The sequence below is a fragment of the Nesoenas mayeri genome (assembly GCF_963082525.1).
Source record: "Nesoenas mayeri genome assembly, chromosome: 2".
Taxonomy (NCBI): domain Eukaryota; kingdom Metazoa; phylum Chordata; class Aves; order Columbiformes; family Columbidae; genus Nesoenas; species Nesoenas mayeri.
In genome coordinates this window covers 139,217,734-139,239,354 of record NC_137543.1, presented here as the reverse complement: position 1 = coordinate 139,239,354, position 21,621 = coordinate 139,217,734, and the positions used below count along the sequence as shown (strand labels likewise).

Sequence of the window (21,621 nt, the reverse complement as noted above, 5' to 3'; positions counted from 1 at the left end):
AGGGGTCAAATAAATGATAATGGATTTATGAAGGTCTGTAAAGAATGGGGTGTGAAACGGTACAGAATTTACCTTGAAGGAGAGGAATACTTCTGCTGCATAAATAAAGATATGTTCAGGAAAGAAATGAATTAATAGGCTGAATGTCCAAAGGGTTTCAGAAAAAACAGTGACTAAAAATACTTTCAGAGAGTGGTACACACTTTTTCTTTTCAAAGTGCAATTTAAAATATTTTCACTCATCATTTATAAAATACTATCACCCCAGAGTGCCTAAGTAAAATATAAAATTCAGATCTGTATGGCTCTATTGCCATCTTTGTGTTGAATTCAGTAAGGGGTAATCAACAGTGCAATTTATGTTTAAACCTCCAAGAGGTTCCAGTAGATCACTGATGGACGAATAAGGATCCAGCCTAGAATGGGGGGCATCTGTGAAGATCAAGGCCCAGATGTTGCATACCATTTTTGTTCAACAAATGGTAGACTACTCCAAGAAACGCAATTCAAACACACTGCAAACTGTGATACTAACTTGCGTCAACCGATAGCCAGGCTGCCCCTCTCTTCTGGAGCACAGCTATTGGAATACACTGCACGCTGGGAACTTAGGTTACAGTTTCCAAAATTGTTCAACTGAGACCTGGTGACTTGACAAACAACACATGTTCCCATGTTTTCACTGACAGCCTTCGGTTATGGAGAAATATAATTTCTCCTGCCTCTTTCTGCATACTCTTTTTCTTTGGTCTGACAGAGGTCCTTAACCACAGTGATAGCCAAAGACTTCACTGTTGCTCTTCAAAGAAGGCCTCTCCCATCTGTACTGGGAGAACAAGGAGGACTCAAGGAGGTCCTTCTGCTCTCATTGCCCATATGTAGGAGCAGGTTTGGGATCTGGGTGCCCTGTTACTAACCATAAGTTAATTCTGAAAAACGGTGCTTTACATCTTGACACTCTCACATAGCCATAGAGCTCCATGTCACTCCCTGTCTTGCAGGTCCACACCAAATACAGCACATCGACCCAGACCAGTTAGACATAATAATCTCTGTAGAAATCTGTGCCACCAAGAAAAGGAGCAGAGCAATAACGAGAAGGTATGCTAACTATCTCTGAAGAACTAAACACTGTATTTCACCTCCTTCATCTTTGCTGCCATTCAGGTCACGTCATATCAACTCACACTGCAAACTGCTTTGTGCAGGGACATAGAGAGAACAATTTCATCAACTCTGATTTGAAACCATATGACAGCATCTTGAAACAGCTGGGGTAAAATGTGGTGGCCTGTTACTTATCCATAAAGGGCTTTATTTATTTTGACTCAATAAATCATAAATAATGGTGTGGTCTACTTCCCAGATATTTACTAACTGCAGCCTCTTTGACAAGACTGTTTCAACTCATTGGTTTCTGTGTTTTTTTAGGCTTTAAGGTATCCAGCAATACCAACTTCTACAAAAAATCAATACTTAACTCCACTCAGCCAGGAGCATCGACTTCTGCTGTAAATTTTGAGCCTGATTTTCAAAATGGTTAGGACCTGCCAGCCTACTATTGTTTGTGGCAGCAGACACACTCCATATCTTCCAAAGTCAGATAATATGACAACCTTAAATATTTTTTTGAATGACTTCTTAAAATTATTAACATACGGTTAATTCTTACATTTATTTTATTTTGGCTCCAGCATTAGAATATTTGGACCCTTTAAGCTAACAAAATCTACACAATTAAATAATCCTATCTATGCAGATGGGAGGCTGATCTAACGTTTTAAAATGTATGCTGAACCTTGCGTTAATGTGAATGTCTGGCAAAGTCAGCCTTGTTCACAAATCACCTTAGGCATTATCATGCCAAAACAAGTATGACTCTTGGGATTTTTAAGGGAGGTTTTTCCCATCACTGCTGCTGTCTCAGATTCATTAAGGGCTGAAGCAAGAATTTAAATTCTTTTGAATATATAATTATACAACACAAGGTGACCTTCCAACATACTTTGCTATTTCATCAAGATGAAGTGTTATTAATTCATCTTTCAGCCTCCTATCCATTCCACCATCATGACTACAACAGAATGCCAACTCCAGGCTAGAAACTGCTAATGTAATGAAATTTGCCTCATGAGTTTTTGCTGGAGGTTCAATTGGAATATTGGACAGATGATTGGGGAAGTAGATCCACAGCCATACAAGGATCTCATCTCACATTTTGGCACTCATTACTTGGCAGGGCTGCAAGTCCCAAAAAACCTTCACCTCAAGACAAATGTTTTTTACATTCCATTCATAAACATGGACATTGGTTCTCCAAGTACCACTGAAGTGGGAGCATACTCAGGAGCCATAGAATCGTAACATTTCACCTTTGTTCTTGGTATCTTGCACTTGACTCATTCACCCATTCACTCCCTGAGGTTTATTTATGCAAGCTGAATCCAGAAGTCCTTACTTGGGGATTTGTTCTCCTCTCTATGATGATAATCTGTGTAGGACTGGTTACACTGTGAGTCTGATTTTGTAGAATAACTTCCTTTTTCCTCAGGAAAGGCATGGAGCTGGATTTGTCTCCTGTGGCAGAACATCAGGGTCTGTCCTCTGGCTTCAAAGAACTCCTAAAATCTGTGTGTATGGGTGTGTCAGGAAAGAGGGATATTCCAACGGACGAAAGGGCTATCTATGGGGACACGCTTGGCTTTTGTGTGGTTCCTTGATCCTCTCAACCTTCCCTGACTTTGCTTACTACAAAATCCATGCTCTGAAGGCTCCAACACCATTGCTGTTACAAAATGTATACTTGAGTAGGAAAGAAGATGGAACACAGAGAATTACAGTGCACCTAAGACATTTAGTTTCTCTTTTGCTCAAGAAGTCTCAGATGTTGTTGTGCACCCCATATGTCCTACTTTTGTTGTTTGTTGCTTCCTTGATTTTTTAGGGAGAGGGGAGGAGGGAAATGTTATAGGGAATCCAGAAGTGTCTATCTTATTTGATCACTCCTTCTCCAGGCCTCACAGCTAGATCTTTATCTACTGCCTCTGGAACGGTGCCCACTGAATGGAGGAACAACCCTTTCACATCTAATATAGGACCAGAATGCCCTCAGCTTACAAATATGAAGATGAGATAGAGACACCATATTACTACCCTGTCCTGCTAAAATAAACCCCTACTGCAGCAATAAGCATGTACCTTAGTTCCTGAGGTACAAAATGTGCAGGTGCACAATTAAATGAATATTAGCTATGAGTCTGCACTGTGACTATTTTCACAGGATAAATCTATCTACCTTTCTATGTGGCAATCCAACACAAAGACACACAAAACTCCTGGGCTGCTTGAGGAACAGAGTTTCCAGCAGGTTGAGGGAGGTGATCCTTCCCCTCCACTCAGCACTGGGGAGGCCACACGTGGATATATGAGGAAAGGCTGAGAGAGCTGGGAAGAGGAGAAGAAGAGAAAGAAAAGGGAAGGGGAAGGGGAAGGGGAAGGGGAAGGGGTAGGGGAAGGGGAAGGGGAAGGGGAAGGGGAGAGAGGAGAGGAGAGGAGAGGAGAGGAGAGGAGAGGAGAGGAGAGGAGAGGAGAGGAGAGAGGAGAGGAGAGGAGAGGAGAGGAGAGGAGAGGAGACGAGAGGAGAGGAGAGGAGAAAAGAGAAGAGAAGAAGAAGAGAAGAGAAGAGAAGAGAAGAGAAGAGAAGAGAGAGAAGAGAAGAGAAGAGAAGAGAAGAGAAGAGAAGAGAGAGAGAGAGAAGAGAAGAGAAGAGAAGAGAAGAGAAGAGAAGAGAAGAGAAGAGAAGAGAAGAGAAGAGAAGAGAAGAGAAGAGAAGAGAAGAGAAGAGAAGAGAGAAAAGAGAGAAGAGTGCAAAGAAGATGGAGTCAGACTCTTTTCACTGGTGCCCAATGGCAAGGGCAATGGGCACAAATAGAAGCATAGGAAGTTCCCTCTGAACACAAGGAAACTTTTTTTTTTAACTTTGTGGGTGACAGAGCACTAGCACAAGTTGCCCAAAGAGGCTGTGGAGTCTCCCACCTTGGAGATATTCAAAAGCCATCTGAACATGGTCCTGAACAACCAGTTCTAGGTGGCCCTGCTTGAGCAGGGGGCTTGGACTAGATGGCCTCCAGAGATCCCTTCCAACCTCAGCCATTCTGTGATTCTACGATAATGCAGAAATAAAAATACAGATCATAACATAAGGTTGCAATGTTTGCAATGTCAAACCTCACGAACCCTGAAAAAGTTACCATCTGCTTATAATTTAGAAGGACTTGCACCATTAATCTTCTGGCCAAAAGGCTCTCATGCTTATGCATAGCTGAACATCGGATTTCACCATTCATCATATTTAGGCTTTTTCTTCCTGTCCAAAGCAGCTCGTGTTGTTGTTTCATGCTGAGTTTCACCTTCACCGAACAGTCTTATCTATCTGAACTGGACACTGGTGTCTGAAAGGTTGAGTACCTTCTTTTACAGACACTGTGTTTCATGTCTGTGCTACTCAGTAAAATCTGAGATATAAACATTTCCTAAGCAAGTCTCCATGAAAAAATTTTCCCTGGTGCAACTCCACAGACATGCCAAAGCAACTCTAAAAGTATTGTATACAATGACAATGCAATGACACTCAAGAGATAAATGAGGTTTAAGTGTAATCTGGCCACATTACTTCTAGACATTACTTTCAGCCTTTGGTCTACAAAGCAAAGAGGATCTGTAACTTTTCACAATAAAAGTTAGAATTTTCATAAAAATTGGAATTCAAGATATTGATAAGCACTGCTCTAGGCTATGCTGCAGTGCAGACACAAGGAAAATAGTCTAATAAAACCACATGCACTGAGGCACAAGAAAAGATTCTTGCAGTTTCTTGATAGCAGCTGACATTTTGAACCAATTAGTGACATTCTGATTGGAAATTATATTTCTATTTCTGACGCTGGGTTATTAAACTACAGGTAAAATGGATACATGGCAGAAAGGTTATGTAAAGAAAAACAGCACTGAAGAGGGAAAAAAAGTCAACAAATTATCTGTCAAACCAAAACATATTATGGAGCTATCGTGACAATTCGAGAGTTGTGAATACAATTGCCTCCAATGCTACACAAGCCTTGTATCTTTCCAATTATGTAAAAAAACCTTCCAAAATAACTCTCTGGATTCTTTCTGCTGGTCCATTTGCTCAGCGTGATGACAAAAGCGGTTGGAAATCCCATCCCCTTCCTTATTATAATGGAAAAACAGTAAGGATAACCCCTTGATTACTGACTTGAATATATACATAACATTGTCAGTGAAAAGTCTGTATGTTGGCAATCCACATGTACTCAGGGAAGTCATACAAATACTCCCTAAAAGGAACAGAGCATCATAGGTGGGAAAGGTACAACTTGCTTATTGGGCAAGTACGGCTTAGACAGTCTGGCTGAAGAGATGGCAAGGAGAAGTGTTGGGAAGAAGAGCAGCAGTTTCAGAACAGGTAGCTGCTGCTTTGAAGGCATTACACAAGATGGGAGAGGTGTTGAAAGTCCATGATAATTTGACATAGTTGAGAGAAAAATGTACAGGGACAGAATACAGCAGCAGTTCATGGAAGTGGTACAAGGAATTTTAGAAGTCAGTAAGGTTGTATTAGTGAAGTCTAGGCATTTCTAGGTCTGTGTGTACACGAGCTACAAGGTGATAGTGAAGAAACTAAAAAAGCTGAAGCCAAGAAACATTCGCCAAGGAATCCTGCATCGTGCCATAGGAAACTTGCCAAGCTACATAGTCTGTGACTCAGAGAGATATATTTAAATGGTGTTTGGTTTGTTTTATTTTTTTTTTTTTAATATATATTACAAAATGTGAATAGCTGGCAAATAATTTTGTCAGATTCTTAGTTACTTGTTATGAAGAAAATATTTTCATTTTGAGAATTAAAAACAAATGAGACCTAGGAGAATTAGAATTATGAGATTACTAGAAAGAACATGATCTGGACTCTGTGGAAACCTTTATTCAGAGGGATTATTTCTGAGCTGATCTGATTTCTCACTCTTGTTCCCACCACTGCTTCTCTTCGACAGATCCCCTGAACAGGTCTGTTCTGCAGGTATGAAAAGAGAAACTAAAACAAGATAAAAGGAAAAAAAAAATGTTTCACTGTTTAAAGATGAAGGCCATTGGCATCTCTAATAGGTAAAATGAATATGATACAGTATAAAACTACTCAGAAAACAGGCCACAGCTGACAACATTGCATGCTCTGGACAGTTACCCACTTCCAGTCACAAGTGACTTGCCTCAGCTGTTGTGCAATTCAGAGTTCTCATTTTAAACATAACATTTTTCATACTTCTCCCTCTCCTTTCCCTTTAATAATATCTTTGTGTGGGTGGGTGCCAGACACAGCATAGGAAGAAGTTACTTCATGTACAGCTTATTACACTTGATCACAAACTGCTCAAAAGTTTTAAGAAACTTCTCCTAAGTAAAAGAAGAAAGATGACATAGCTAAACATTACAGCTAAGGAAATACTCTTCGGCAAAAATCTGACAGAAAACAGATCAGCCATCTTGAGTTTCCCATTTTAAACAGCTCAATTTTTTTTTACTCAAAATCTATCATTCTTCAAGTAGGATAGTACCACAATCATAAATAACATCTCTAAGATCATTGGGACTGTGTCAGTATTAAACCACTCTTAGAATCAGATCTAATGAACCAAAATAATTACAATAATTATGATTTTCTCTGGAGTTTCTCACGTCACCCAGTAGACAGAAACAGATAAAGGAAAACAGGCAGTTTCTGAAAAACTACTGCAATCGTCCAGTGCTCTGGTGCGTTAAATTTGCTCCCGATTGCTATTTAAAATGAAGTAAATGAATTCTAAAATGAAAGATAATATTCTGACCCCCAAATGCACATCCAGTCTATTTCCTAAGAAACACATGGGATTTCTGCCTGAACTGAGAAAGCAAGGTTGTTTCTGAGCTGTGTGTAGGTACAAGCCAGCAAGGGAAAGACGCAGTGAGCTTCCAGGAGACTGTTCATATGCAGGTCCAAAGCTGCTAGAAATGTAGATGGAAGTTGCAGGCCACAGTGTACAAGAGAAGGTAAAAGGTAAAATAGAAAAGAATGTTAACAGTGAGAGAGAACACACTAAAAATTATTAGGCATCATTTTGTCAATCCACTGTGGGGTTCAGATTGCTCATCAGATGAATGTTTCCAAGTGTGGGTTTTAATCACTAAAAGTTTACACTGCTTTGCTGTGGATGATTGTATTACATGGAGATGCTGGACTTTCCGATGGTTTTTAACACACAAGTTGGCTGCCTGGGAAGAGCCAGAGCTGTAAGGTGGAGCCATCACAAGAAATTTGCAGATGCATGTGCATGTCCCCTTTGCATGCTTAACTTTAAGGGAAATGTTAGTCAAATGGAAACCAGAGACCCTGTGCACAGCTTTACAGCCAAAGCAGGGCCAGCCTACTGTGCAGATTCAGTTGTTGATTAAAAATACAGGAAAAAGCAAGAGAAAGAGCATAAATGAGAGAAAATATAAGCCTCTTCAAAGCTCCCTTAAGAACTGGGCAAAGGAAGATCTTTTCCTAGATGCTTAACATTTTCTTGACACTTTTCATGTAAGCATCATGTTTCAAGGTCCCAGGTGGCCTTGGAGCAGAATGATGGGCCTCATACCCCACCACTAACAGAAAAGGAAGCATCATGGACATCAATGACCGCAGGACCGAGCCAAGTGAGATCTGGTTTCACAACCTCTTACAAGAAAAAAGATGCTTCAACACAAGGACACACATATACATGCGTAAAACTAAAAAAGTAAGGTAAGTGCAGATATTATCTTTGACCAGAATATGCTCTAATGTGAACACATCTCATTGATTCCTGGGCAGAACTGTTTCACCATTCATCATGCAATACTACTTTTTGAAATGGAAATCCTTGATAGGTTGAATGTCCTTCACTTATTCCCTCAGCACGCACGTCACAGTTCTGTTATCTGTGGACATTTGCTTCTCCAGAAGATTTGTAGGTTTATTTCACCAGGGCTTTAAGAGTCATTATCTCAGCTCCGGGAGCATGATATTACAGTGGCATTTTGAAAACTGTCCCAACATTTGAAGAAAGTTCTGGAAATACACAGACAACTGACCTTGGAAAGAGGAAAAAAACCTGCATGGTCTCGGCTCAGAGTGGAAAAAGAAGCATTCCTCTTGTTTCTTGTGACAGTTCTACCAGCAATATGATTTAACCATTTGAGTGTTAAACACCCACTCCATCACCGCACACAGTTAAATTACATCTACCTTGTCAGTCAGCAGTTTGGTTATACTACTGAACTGCAGGCTTCTGCATTTTTATAGCATCCTGAACTAAACAGTGGCATGACAAATACAATACAGTCATGCTATTCGTGTGATCAGTGATTTAGTTTTCTCTATTCTCTTCTCTCTAGTGAATCTACTTCACATCCCCTTTCTATACTTCTGCTCTCTAAAACTGCCATGCTTCTTTGTTCTTGCTGTGCAATTCAGTTTTAGGGTTTGAAGGCAGTAAATGAACTATGGATTAGATAAAAGCTGTCCTATGTGGATAGACAGATAGGAGCCAAGAGGTCTGTATCCTCTCCAGTTCACTCCCATGAGCAATGGTGCAGGTCAGTGTGCAGGATGCCATGTGCAGGCAACCTGTGTCTATGCAGAGCTCAGGGAAAACCTTACCTCCAGGGGTTTGTGCTTGTGAAAAAGTTTGCCCATATTTTCCTTGAAAAGATCTAAAATCCTCCTTCCAGAGCATGCCAGAGCTGTTTTTCACCTCTCCTTTCATTTAGCTCATAATTTACTCCTCACTTAAAAATCTAGCAGACAGCACTCCAAAACGACACATTTTAGTCAGTGTGAAGCTGCTCTTTGATGCTGTATTTTAAAGAAGTGGTTTTAAAACACCTATATCACAGCAAAGGACCTACCTTCAAGGTAAGCAATAGTTTAAGTCTGATCCTTGTCTTTATCATTTACACAAATGAAATAAAAGTAATCTTCCACATGAAGTATCTAGTCCTTTATCCTGTATCAAATTTCATCGCAAAAATCTATTCAAAATACCATTTTCAGAGATACAGAATTATTTTTTTATAGCTCCACAACTTTTCTTACAATACCAAGATGACTCTGAGAAAGCTCATCAGGTGACATTTACCTTATTTACTGGTCTAAAAACACTTTTAAAATGGACTTTTCTCTGACAGTGCCTCTAATTCTGAAACGGGTTTTAATCAAAGTGATACGTAATAGATTTTCAAGTCCGAGGCCTTCTAATTAAAATCCAATTCATGTTCCACAAACTAAATATATTTTCAAACAGATTGCTTTCCCAGTAATGCTTTTAAACTGAAAGATTTTGTGCCTTTAAGTTGATTTCTCTTGAAACAAACTTTTTAAGCAAATGCGTAACAGTGTTGTCATTCTTGTATCAGCTGAAAGTCTATGCACACATAATTATTGCTTGAAGGAAACTCTTAACCTGCTTCTGATTCTTCTATAGCAAAGGAGAAGCAAGTTAATGTAAAAGGAAGACATATACTATACATACTGGTTCATTCAATCTGACCAAAGATACTTGGCAAATTAACATCCAGGTGTATGTTCCCAGGTTTTCTAGGGTTTTATTTCTTTCTCAATAATGCTGAGCAAGGACCTTCACAGACTAAAGTATACTCTATAGATAAAAGAGCTTATACTCTAAATATGTAACATAAAAACATGAGAAAGGACAGTGTTACAAATGATGCTACAGTTCCATCATTATGATTTACATGTAAAATGGTAAATCTATTTGACCAAATTACTTGCCTAACTTTTAAAGTTCTATAGCTCAGAAGAGTAAGGCAGAAAAGCAAATATCCAATTATAAAAGCATCAGAAAAAAAATTTGAAAGACAAAATATTTTCTGTCATCTGCAGTACTACAGTGACAGAGTGATAATGGGGCAACAGAGGCTGCACATGGACAAACTCGGCCAAGAGAGCTCCAACAGATGTAAAATTTCCATATTTGAAGGTAAACATATAATGCAAAATGTTCTATACAATCTAGAACATACAATTCTCAATACAGAATAAAATATAAGAAAAAGGGATTTTTTTTTTTTTCCTCTGGGAGAACATTATAAGTGAAGAGGGAGAATCCTCGGGTTTTCTCTCTGACTGAGCTTGAGCTGCTCCTGTGTGGTATTGAGTAAATGTTTTGATCTATGATCCCTTCTGTTGTCCCCATATTGGGTGTTAATGGCACCTGTTGCCATAAGCCTCTCTAAATTATCAGATAAACCTGAAACATCAGAACTGCACCCCCTGCCTCACCTCCCCCGCAACTAATATGTCTCATCACCTTCAGCTGTAATAAAACACTCTTGGTCAGAAAAAAAAATCTCTGAAAGGGGATTACAACCCTTCAGACAAGAAAGGCAGGGAAAACATTTCGGTACTAAATACTAAACTGTTACGTGAGCAGAGGTGAAATTTCAACTTCAAACTTTTTCTCCAGCTGCTGAGTCTGAGTGTCAAAAGACATGAAAGTGGATTAGAAGGATGGTCTGAAAAAAATACTTTAATTTATAGCAGCTGTGCCAGCTTACAGTGAATTAATAAACACCTGCAGAAAAACTTGAGACAAGCATATAAGGTAGAAAGTATGTACAGCAACCATGCAGGAAAACTGATAGTTTTCAAAGGCCACTTAAACTAGATATGATTTTGTCCTAAGTGCTACTTTGTCCCACACAACACACTCTGTTAGTCAGGCTGGAGAAGCTGCAAAATTTACATTCACTGGCCCATGGCTGTGTATAGTAATTGGAGTTCATCTACTGAGACCTCTCTCGTTATGTATCCTGTTCAGCTATTAGTGATTTCACATGAAATCTGATTTTCCCCACTTGAATCCTGACAAAAAAAGAGAGTAAGTTAATTTTTTATATTAAAGAGAAAAGACAAAAAAGAACTTCCAGGTGATGACACTGCTCAGATGCCATCCTCCTCTATGCAACTGCAGCATTAACACATTTTATGCTGTAGATTTGTGTATTTCAAAGCTTCCCAAATTAATTTTAGGACAACTTTTACACTGTTATCTCTGCTTTGCCATTACTGAGCCATAGCCCTGCTTCTGTGTTGTCCATGGAACAAATCTATTGGCTTTTGACATTATGTTAATGGCAACAGCATATAACTCTGCCTTTGCAGAATGAATGTTTTCTCAGTGTCTGAAGTACTCAGTGTCTGTAACTCCTTGGACCACCCCGCATCTTGAACTGTACGGTCCCCAGATCACCATGTTGTTTACCACCTTCATGTCCACTACAAGGAGTTCCCTGAGATCCAGATGGAGTTGGCTGTCATTTCTGCAAAAAGATCTGATTTGCTCAGAACTGAAAAACCAGAATCCTTTTCTGGAGTGAGATCTAGTTGTAACTGGGTATCTTCATTCTTACAGTGACAGAATATGATTCATCAGTGCCACACAGGCTTAATTTAACAGCTACAGATAGGAGCATTACTGAAAAATCCCTTGCTACTTATACTTCTTGAGATGTTGAAAGCTTGCACTCTAATTATTTGGACCTAAAGAGCACTTAAACATTATTTAATTGTATAGAACGGTGTGTATGCTGTACCGATGTAATAATAAAACCTGTTTCATGGACATAATCTAATAAAAAATAATCTGATAATTCACTATAGTTGGTCAAATTCTGGATGATATAGCTGACTGAGTCATTTATCCTTGGGTAACTGATTCAGACACAGTCAAAATCAATAGTAACTGAATCTTCATGCCAATTTATTCCAGCTCAGTAGAATGAATCAGTGGAAATTAAGTAACCCCTTGGATGAAATTCTTATTTGACAAATGTTTATATTGCAAAAGCACTTATTACTGACAAACTTGGATCCATTAAGAGACAAGTTATGAATATGGATAATATTTAAATAAAATAAGAAATATTGCATCAGAGATTGTCTTAAAGTTTCTTCTGGATGGTGTGTGTTCAGTGCATCTATAAAGGGAAAGCAGAGCATATTATACATGAGTTTCTGGAAGGAGTCATATGGTTTGACCATGCATAGCCAGACCGCCATTTCCTCAAAGACTGAAAATGAAGCATGCCACTTCAGAGGGCAGCCAGGCATGTCACATGTTGACATCCAGAGCTCTCGACTTGTCAGATCCTGGCTCTGTCTCTAGCAGAGTCAGCGTACCGTGGTGGCTGTGTCTCGCACGGACTCAATTGCACAGGGCCGGCGTGCTGGCAGGTCAGGCAGAGCACACAAGCGAATGTGATGCCAGGGCTGCAGGCGCTGTGCAAACAAGAACTAGAAGCAAGGCGACAACACGTATTCACATCACAAAGCGAACTGTGGCTTCAAAGGAAGAAGGGACAGGAACTAGTGTGAGCTGTATCCTGCCATGCCTCTTCTCTGGTTTTTAGTACCCAGCCAACACCGGGGCCCTGAGGACTGACGGCAAAGGCGGCTCCAGCTACGCGTGGTTACCACGCGTGCTGCTCTCTGAGAGTCAGGCACACGTAGGAGAGGCTGTGGCCACCTCTCTTCCTCCCCAAATTAGGACGCTACCTAGGTCTTTGACACCTGCAACTTCAGCCACAGCACAGACTCGCAGACCAGCAGGCAAGCTCTCTGCAGCAGTCTGAACTCCACGGTGTAGGTAAGCTTTTCTTTCCACAAAGACAGTGGGGAGCTGCCTCTGGGCACTGCGGTTCTCTTGCAGAAATGGCTTTCCAGAAATCTAAATATCAAACTTCCTCTTGCTTTCACTTTGACATTTTGAGCTCTCCTCTCACAGCCACTTCACTTACTTGGTACAAAGTACTACAACGTTTCAGAAAGCTGTTATGTTTTGCACACCTATCCTTAGCTGTGCTTAAAGTCCTGCTGTTGTCCCTTTAGGTGCACTTTCCACTTCTCTCATGCAGATTTATGATTTTTTTTTAGACATAAAGGACATCTAACAGCTTTGGTGACCACCTACATACAGAGAAGTGCTAGTGTGAAGCTGTTAGAAAGAAAAGACACAAATGTGAGACAGATTTGTCCTAAATACTTATGAACTATTACATACTGTTTTCACAACTGATCAATGGTAGCTAATTATTATATTTCTTTTCTGGACAATCACATACAGAAAACTCAGTAAATCTGTTCAGATCAAAATTTCTAACTAGACACCCAGTTTGGAAAAAACCCCACACTTGGGAGCTCAGCAACATGAGCGACAGTTAGAATCTAGTCTTGCTCCCCCCTCCCTGGAGTGCACCAGTGTCCAGGAAAGGATCCTGCACACTACTCAGAGTTTAAATACCTTTTAGTAGCCATTTTCTTATGAAAGAGAAAAGTAAATAAAAACAATGTTTAGTTCCATTAGCAGTCAAACAAAAGTACACAGAGCTTCCCCTGGCCAAGCTCTAGGTGAAAAGCAAAGCCTCTCTCAGCCAAGTTCCTGAAGAGGGAAGCTGTGTGCAAGAGCCAGGAGACCCTTTCAAAAGGAAAGTCTTTGGGCAGTGTACAGCTGGCTGTCCCTCTGCAGGCCAGAGAGGAAGGGGCACGAGTAACGTTGCTTTGCTTCTCTCCTGTTCTCTGGCTGCTGGAGTGACTGCTGAAAGCCACCTGCAGCTGGGGATACCATCCAAGGAGCCCTCAGGCTGCTCTGGCTTATCCAAGGAATGAACTTGTCTTTCAGATGCTCTAGAAGACACAAAGGTAGTGGCACCTTCACACTGACCGGCCGATAGCTGTGCCGAGCACAGCTCAGCATGAGGGAGCCAGACCTTGCTGCTGCCAGCTGCATTTCCAAATATCCATTACAAATGCTACAACATTAATTCCAAGGACTTACAAATATCTACATCATGACTGACATGTTGTGGTCTTTCTCCTAGCCACAAGGCCTTTTCCTCTGACCTCTGGCCAGGCTAATTCAGATTGTCACAGACTGCAATATCACCCTTCTAAGGAATTATATTTTAGTAAGGATAACGTGCTCTGGGGGATTTCAGACCAGTGCTGTGCCACCTGCACACGCTGAAGCTACGGGAAGCTTTCCAGGGAAGGAGCTCTCTCCTGAGCCACCAGCCACCATCCCAGAGCCACCCAGCCCAACAGTCAAATGAAACTTGGTCAGCTAACACCATTTCTGCAGGTCTTCTTACGCCTGTCTCAAAGTTCCCTTCTGGTTTTTTGTCATGGGTAGTGACAGTTTTTGGTTTCTATGGTTTATCAACGGTTTCCCTTACCAACAGATCTATTCCTCTGACTGAACGTCTGGCACAGCTGGAAGCTAGAAGGAAAACCACAAGTGAATGGCCTGGCACTCACTCACCACTCGTCTCCAACCACAGACTGATACAGTTACTGGATTTGACTAACGGCTATCAATCAGACCAACTGTAGACACCTAGAAAGATATCAGCTAGAAAAGGCTTGAGGGAATATGTGAGCTGAAAAACAACAAGGTATTCTACTTTTAATGGTATGATGCTGTCTCAGAAACTCACATTTATTTTGTACTCAATAACTGGTGGTGTTACGCTGACTGTTTGTCCTTGTCCCCATTAACGTGCATTGGTACTCTGCCCAAAGCCAATGGGAGTTCCACCTCCGAGATCAGATTAACCAGGAAACAACCCTGCTTCTCCAAAAACTGGAATAACATGAACAAGTGCAGTCTTCTGCCTTTCTTTGTTAGTTAAGTCTGAAGTAAAACGTTATTGTTTTTCCATCAGATCACTAAGGTCACTAAGCTAAATTGTGGCTTGGGTCCATTCAACTTAAAAATGCTTGAAAAAAATCTTTGTAATAGGTTGGCCACCTATCTGGGAAGGAAGAAAAAACTCCTATTTTATTAGGTCTGGTTTGGAAAAATCATCAGCCTCCCACACACCCATATGCACATGAATGGCAGAAGAATAAAGGAGGAAAAGTGCAAAGCACAGAATTTTGAATGCTGACAAGATCTTTCCAAGGAACAAACCTTCTCCCAGTACAGTTGGTCTGGACCGTGGTGAACTTTTATGGCACTTGCAACTTAAATCACTCTTGTAACAAAACAAGATAATTTCTAAAAATGGCAAAAACAAACTTAGGCCAGAACTGTACAGTACCTTGGCTCAAATGTTGCAAATCAGGCTGTGTAGCTTTTACTGTTCTAAGCTGCAACACTTACGTTTGCTTGTTAAAACAAAGACAAAACAGAAAAGGAAAAAAAAGTTGTTGTTTTAATTTCCCTGCTACCAAAATATAACCATGAGCAAGAAGACAAGTGAATGATTACAGTTTTGAACTCTTGGTCCACTAGATACGTTGTTTGAAGGTTCACTGGAAAACAACAGATAATATGATTGCAAAGTCTGTGTTTGAAATTGCCGCATGATAAAGAGAACAGTTCTCTCTCTAACCACATTTAAGATACTTGCCAGTTTATACAGAAAACTGAAGTTATAAGCAGCATTTATGGCTGTATTAACTCAGTTGGTTTTGCCTAGATGTCTCTACTGTCTTGGTTTTATTACCTTCTCTCCCAATATCCAGCTATACATATCATTTGTTTCTTTCATTAACTCCTCTTTTGCTCCCTCTATTTCTCTCATCTTTCCAACATAAAGAAGATCTGAAAATATACGAAAGCTCTCTTCTTTTTCCCTTTTGAAAGGCATTTCAGAAATGTGTTGAAAATAAGAGAACAGAGCATAAAAAGGGAGGGTTAAGCTAAAAGCCGAATAAAGGTAGAAACTTCACTGTATGGAGAAATAAAGGATCTAGTAAGCAAAGCAAAATATTCCTACTGCTGCATAGCCACAGTGCCCACTTAAAACAGTGAGGACTAAATGACCAGATATGCTGAAGGACAGCAAAATAACTGACAAAGAATGAAAACACATCTGAAATGAGACAAAGCTGTGTCATAGAAGTATGCCTCACAATTCCTTGCATGGCATAATCCATGTTTTAGATTCTCTTTGTTATCTTTAGAGTCTCTTTTCAGACACTGTTCATGGTACTAGTGTTGTACGTGCAGGAGTGTAAACTAAAACTGAAGTCTTCACTACTATCAGTCAGAGTTGCCTGCCTTTCTCTTGTGTTCTGTATGATCAGGATTTCATCTGCAATATCCATACACATAGCAAGAAGTTAGAAACCCAGTTTGGTGGCAATTCATAGCAGTGTGCAAACCAACTCTTAATAAATATAATTTTATAAAGACAAATAATATAATCATCCCCTACAGAAATGCTGGTGATTTTCCCATGATTTCCTACCCTACATAAATCATGCTAAGCTTATCCATTTATTTCTATTAGAGAAAGAGTTTTGTTTATGGCGTATCATATGAATATGTGGCCTCTCTCCTCCGGTCCTATCCAAACAAAACTATCTTCAGTCACATCCTTGCCTGAGCTGAGGCACTTAGGCTATGGCAAGAATATGTATGGTACTTAGAAAAACAAGCTGCGTATTAAGTTGCGCAGTATTTTGCTGATGATGCTCCAGTATATGATATTTACTATTGATTACAGGCTTCAAACCAATGTTTCTGCTCCCTCCAATGCTTTGGATAATTGAACAATATTAATGGAAAACATTTTTAAGTGATGACATACTGTTGCTTAATCTGAAATGAGGGTCACTAAGTACACAGAAATCCTCCCATCAGGTATGCATTTGCTAAGTTATGGATTCATTGTCTGCTCCTCAAGACCATTCAACAGCAAAGCAACTCATCACAAGGAATGACTAACTCAGGATATGTCTGGAGTAGAGGACACAGTACTTCCAATTTCCAAGCAATTATCTGTCATAGCAGAATTTCTCTTAATCACTTTGCCCAAAGCCCACTGTTCTCTCCATTCTTCAGATGAAGAACATGCATAGGCAGTTGAGAACCTGCGGTCCTGCTGTTGAACATACGTTGCCAGATGTATACCTAACTTTTTCAAATTTTTTTTGAAAGACTCCATCTATGAGAGGTTAGCACCTATACGAACAGCTAATTCAGACCAAACGAGTGCACGATGAAACTGATGCTGGTTACAAGAACAACTCAAGGATGAACTGGACTACAGATCTCTTCCGAGATAAAAGCTGCCTGTCCCATTCAAAGCACCAGAGGACCTGTAGGCTCTGTTATGAGTTATCACTTAGTTGCCTACCGGTAACAAATGGGAGTATGCACCTCCTTCTCTGGATAAGGACATGCACACAGTAGCTCACACACTCACCGTCTGATTTCCTTTGAAACTACTTTTTTTGTGCATGTGTGATCTTTAGGCAGACAAATAACAACAATCATACTAGCAGAGTGGCTTAAACTCTTGCAAATTTAGCTTGAACACACTCTTTTGCTCGCGCTGTGCAGTTTCATGAAGAACAGAAGAGAGACGTTGTGAATTCCAGCCTCAGCTCTTCAACTGACAGTTCTTCCTATCTCTCACATACATTCCAACCTTTATTTTGAATGAAAGTCTCACAGTCCCAGGGAGTTTCCTGTTGAGCTTTATTTCACAGGTAAGACAACGCGAAGCTTGTACAGGATCACTGAAAGAAGCGAAAGGAATGGAAGCTGGGACAACACTATGCAATATCCTCTCCACCTTGCCAGTTTGCCACTCTGCCTTTCACAGAGATCACTCCAAGGGCTGCACTGTGCACATTAACAGAGATTAACTGCACCGCTCTTTGTGCCACTCTGTCGCACTGAATTGTTTCTAGAGAGGTTGCAATCCCCTTTGAAGTCAGGGTTCATTTCAACAATGATTTCAGTGAAGCAAAGACTTTACCACATGACCCATCTAAAAAGAGTTATTCTTTTCACTCAGAAGTTCAGACTTTCCTATCCAGCTTTGGTTTTTAGAGACACCTTAAAACCAGGTGTTCCTGTTACACTTGGCTATTTTATTCTGCAATCACTTGACCATATTTATCCCACAAAGCATTAACTGAAACTTAAGCCGTAGGGCCGACTGCTCTTCCCTAGATCACAAGTAGAGGTGGAATCCAGGGGCAGGTGGATGGCCCATCTCCTTCCACAGACCTGTCCTACCACCTGGTTCTGGAGTTGACACAGAAAAAGTACATTCAATGAATCTGATGGCTGCACTTCAAACACTTCTAATGACCTATGGCTTGTTTGGAAAGGGGAATAAAGTTTTACTGTGTTTTAGTGTGAAATCTATACTGTAAGACGTTGTATTTAAGAATTAATATGGGTGTATTGTTAGCTTTTTAAACCTGTTACATGTTTTATAATTAAAAGCAGCCTGTAGGTCCCAAATCCAGTGCTCACATCACAGCCTGATCATTAGATCAGGCTCTAAACCTTGGTTTTATCACATTTGCATACATTAGTACAGCAACAAAGTCCTGGACTCATGGCTTTTCCACACATGATGATGTATCCTCTAACTGGACAAATTTATACCACTGAAAGATGATTTATATGCCTACAGCATGTTTCCCTATGTGTGTTACTTGTGTCTACCAGGGAACTTGTTCCACCACAGGTATTTTAGTAGAGTCACATGTCTCTTTTCTGTTGCTACAGTTTTCAAGCATGGTTGGTAATACAATAACTGTCTCCTGTATTAGGAGTTGGCAATGTAAACTGAAAAATGAGACAACTGTTAAAAGCATGATTTCATCTTTAAAAATGAATAACTAATATCCTCATGGTATTTGTGACAATCTTGAAGCTTATGAAATTCTGGGACTGATGATCTTACCAAGAGCAGGCTGACTAAAACACCATGGAACTGGCACATGAAAGGCTTCAGTAAGAAGCCCATGTGCATGGAATTAATTTCCCTCTTGGCTGGAACAATCTTAGTGCACTGAGATAATACTGTCTTACTTTTGGTCTGGGGAGGTGGAAAAGGTTTTTGGGAGAGGATTGTTTCAAGATTTGGGTTTGAACTGTTACCTGTAATGTTTATGAAGATTGCACATGCAGTCACAACACTGGCCACTCTCAATCATATGACTTTTTCAGCTTGAATGAGCTACAAATATAACATAGACTACAAAAACTCATGATCTCTTCTGGTGATTTTTAGCCTGATATTTACTACAAAGAAAGATAAACTCAATTGCTTGTTCAATATTATGGTAAAATTTGCGTAGCTCGAATTATTATATAGATATCTGACTCATTAGTCCCACATACACACCTACTGCCACCCTAGCCTGTGCAGGATTTAAATCATACAGGGTTGTGGTTTTTGAAGACCAGGCATACACAGATGCACTAACAATGAAGCATTGAAGTATTTCCACATTTTTTTTCTCAAGACTGCCTACTTGGAAGAGAGTCTAAGACCGGTGATCCCTGCTTTCTTTTGTAGATCATTTCACCCAGACTCAGATTCCAGCCTTCTTCCCCTCTCACACTCATTCACCTGATTAAGTATTACCTAATTCAAGTAAGAAGAGACATGTTCCTTTCTTCCCCCCAAGGACTGGTCACGACTTCCTGCTTTGGAGCCGCCCGCAGCCCTTGAGCCAGCTGGAAGATTTTCATGTATCCACAGACATGGATGCTACTCCCATCTTTGCCTTTCTCTTTAATGAGTTGTTCACTGAGTTGGAGGTACAAGGCCCTTTGCTACTGGCCAGGAAAATGTTTGGCCTTAGAGTGAAATCCTTTTTATAAGTAATCCTATTTTTCACCTAAACATAACAAAAAATGCTAATCTGCTTGCTGTGCCAAAGGATGGCCTCCGTGCTATTCGGCCTCTGTCAGTCCTGCCAGCTGTATCTCTGTAGAATTCCGTGATGTGCAGTCATATCACAGATATTCTGTGATATAGCAACTCATAGCACAGTTTACAATTCACCTTAATGGTTATTATTATCAATGCGCCATAGCTTTAAAATCACAAAGAAAACTAACCGTGACAAACATGTTTACGCTTTCGTTAGATAAGTACAGTCCATCCAAATGTGTCTAGAAGTCACTTGCAATGTACTTAAGTAGGCAGGAAATTTAAAAACTGAAACTAACATATATGGACATTTTCAAGTAATGCTTTATTTGGGGATGCTCATCAGCAGTGCACATGAATAGAAAAAAAGATGCACAAAGCCAGATAGATCCTGCATACATAACACATACACCTGACGACTGAGCAATTTATTGCTGATCTCCAAGTAGATCAGCAGGATCCTTGGGAACCTGTGTGAGGGGCTTCAGGATACAACCTTTGTGCAATCACGTGTGCAGAAGCCTACAAATCGGCATCATAATTAAAATGTGCATGTTTTAAATATAGCTATGACTTTATACAAACCTCACATCACAGGATGATAGTCCTTAGGTGAGAAATGTCATTTGTTTACCTGAGCGAGCCAAGATGAGAGAAATGTTCAGATTTACTCTCGGCATATATAGATAGACGTTTTTGTGTGTGTGTGTCTGTGAATTCTTTTATACAGTTTTGTGTATTTTGGATCTATTTCTTAAACAAATACTTTGCATTTGTCTTAAACTGCTTTGGAATAAAGGTAATTTAAATTAAATGAGGTGCCTCCCACTTAGAGACACAGCAATCTGTAACATAGGGACTGGACCATTCATACAAAGCTCACTTCTCTCCTATACTTGTCCAAACCTACAGCATCCTGACTGTGTTTGTAACAGCCTACAAAACTATTTTAACAAACTCAAACTGTCAGATGTCTTCTTGGCATAAACAGGATTCTGATATGTTTTGTGATGCTGTGCAGTGTTTTATTTCTGAACCCATTCTAGTGATATAAAAAAGCCAAGAGGAGTCTCAGTGTATTTCCTAAAAATTAGACCTTTAAACTCTTTCAAAGTGAAATCAAAAGAGTGTGGGGAAAGAAGGCATACCGAGTAAGACAGTAAAAAGGTTGTCGTAATGTCAAACTAACATGTACCCCTAAGCTTTAGCTGTGCTCTCATACTCTTACCCTATCGAAACCAGTGGAAATGCAGATGGGCGATTACCCAAGGGTGCTACCATTTTCCAGCAGAAATAGCTGTTGTATTTATTCAATCTTTTGGAAATAATCCATGGGGTTTGCAAAATTTTGCAGTTTATTGCTACCAAGGTCACAGTAACATGGGTTTTCTTTCGCAATCCATCAGGAGAATCAGAAAGACAACACATATCATGTGGAGTGTATTGCAACATTAACCCAATGCAACAGTCCATGGAGAGAGCATTCGGTGCTGTTCATTGGAGCTTTATGGCAATGAGGCTTTAGATTAGTCTTCCAAATCATGCTTGTGTGCTGAAGTATGTGAAAGTCGTACTGTTTCCAATGAAACAACATAGTACATACAGACTTGGCAGATTCCTGACCTCTACAGTTTTTGACAGTCTCCCAAATTTGGGACCCAGAATGTCAGACTGACCCTGCATTTGGCAAGAATAATAGAAGTCCTGGTTTTATCAAACTCTGCTTCAAGCCAGATCTCATTTCCATTTAAAAAGCTATCTCTGATTTTGTAATATTAATGTAATATTTGCACTTGTAAACAAGTAGAAAATTTAACTGTCTCTAATTTAATT

At 40.0% G+C, this 21,621-nt stretch overlaps 1 protein-coding gene across 2 annotated transcripts in view; it reads right to left on the bottom strand.

Moving 5' to 3' along the window:
- Positions 1-21,621, bottom strand: part of CDK6 (cyclin dependent kinase 6) — a gene marked incomplete at both ends in the record, with an annotated part of 124,461 nt that overhangs the window by 6,577 nt on the left and 96,263 nt on the right. The window lies entirely within an intron of this gene.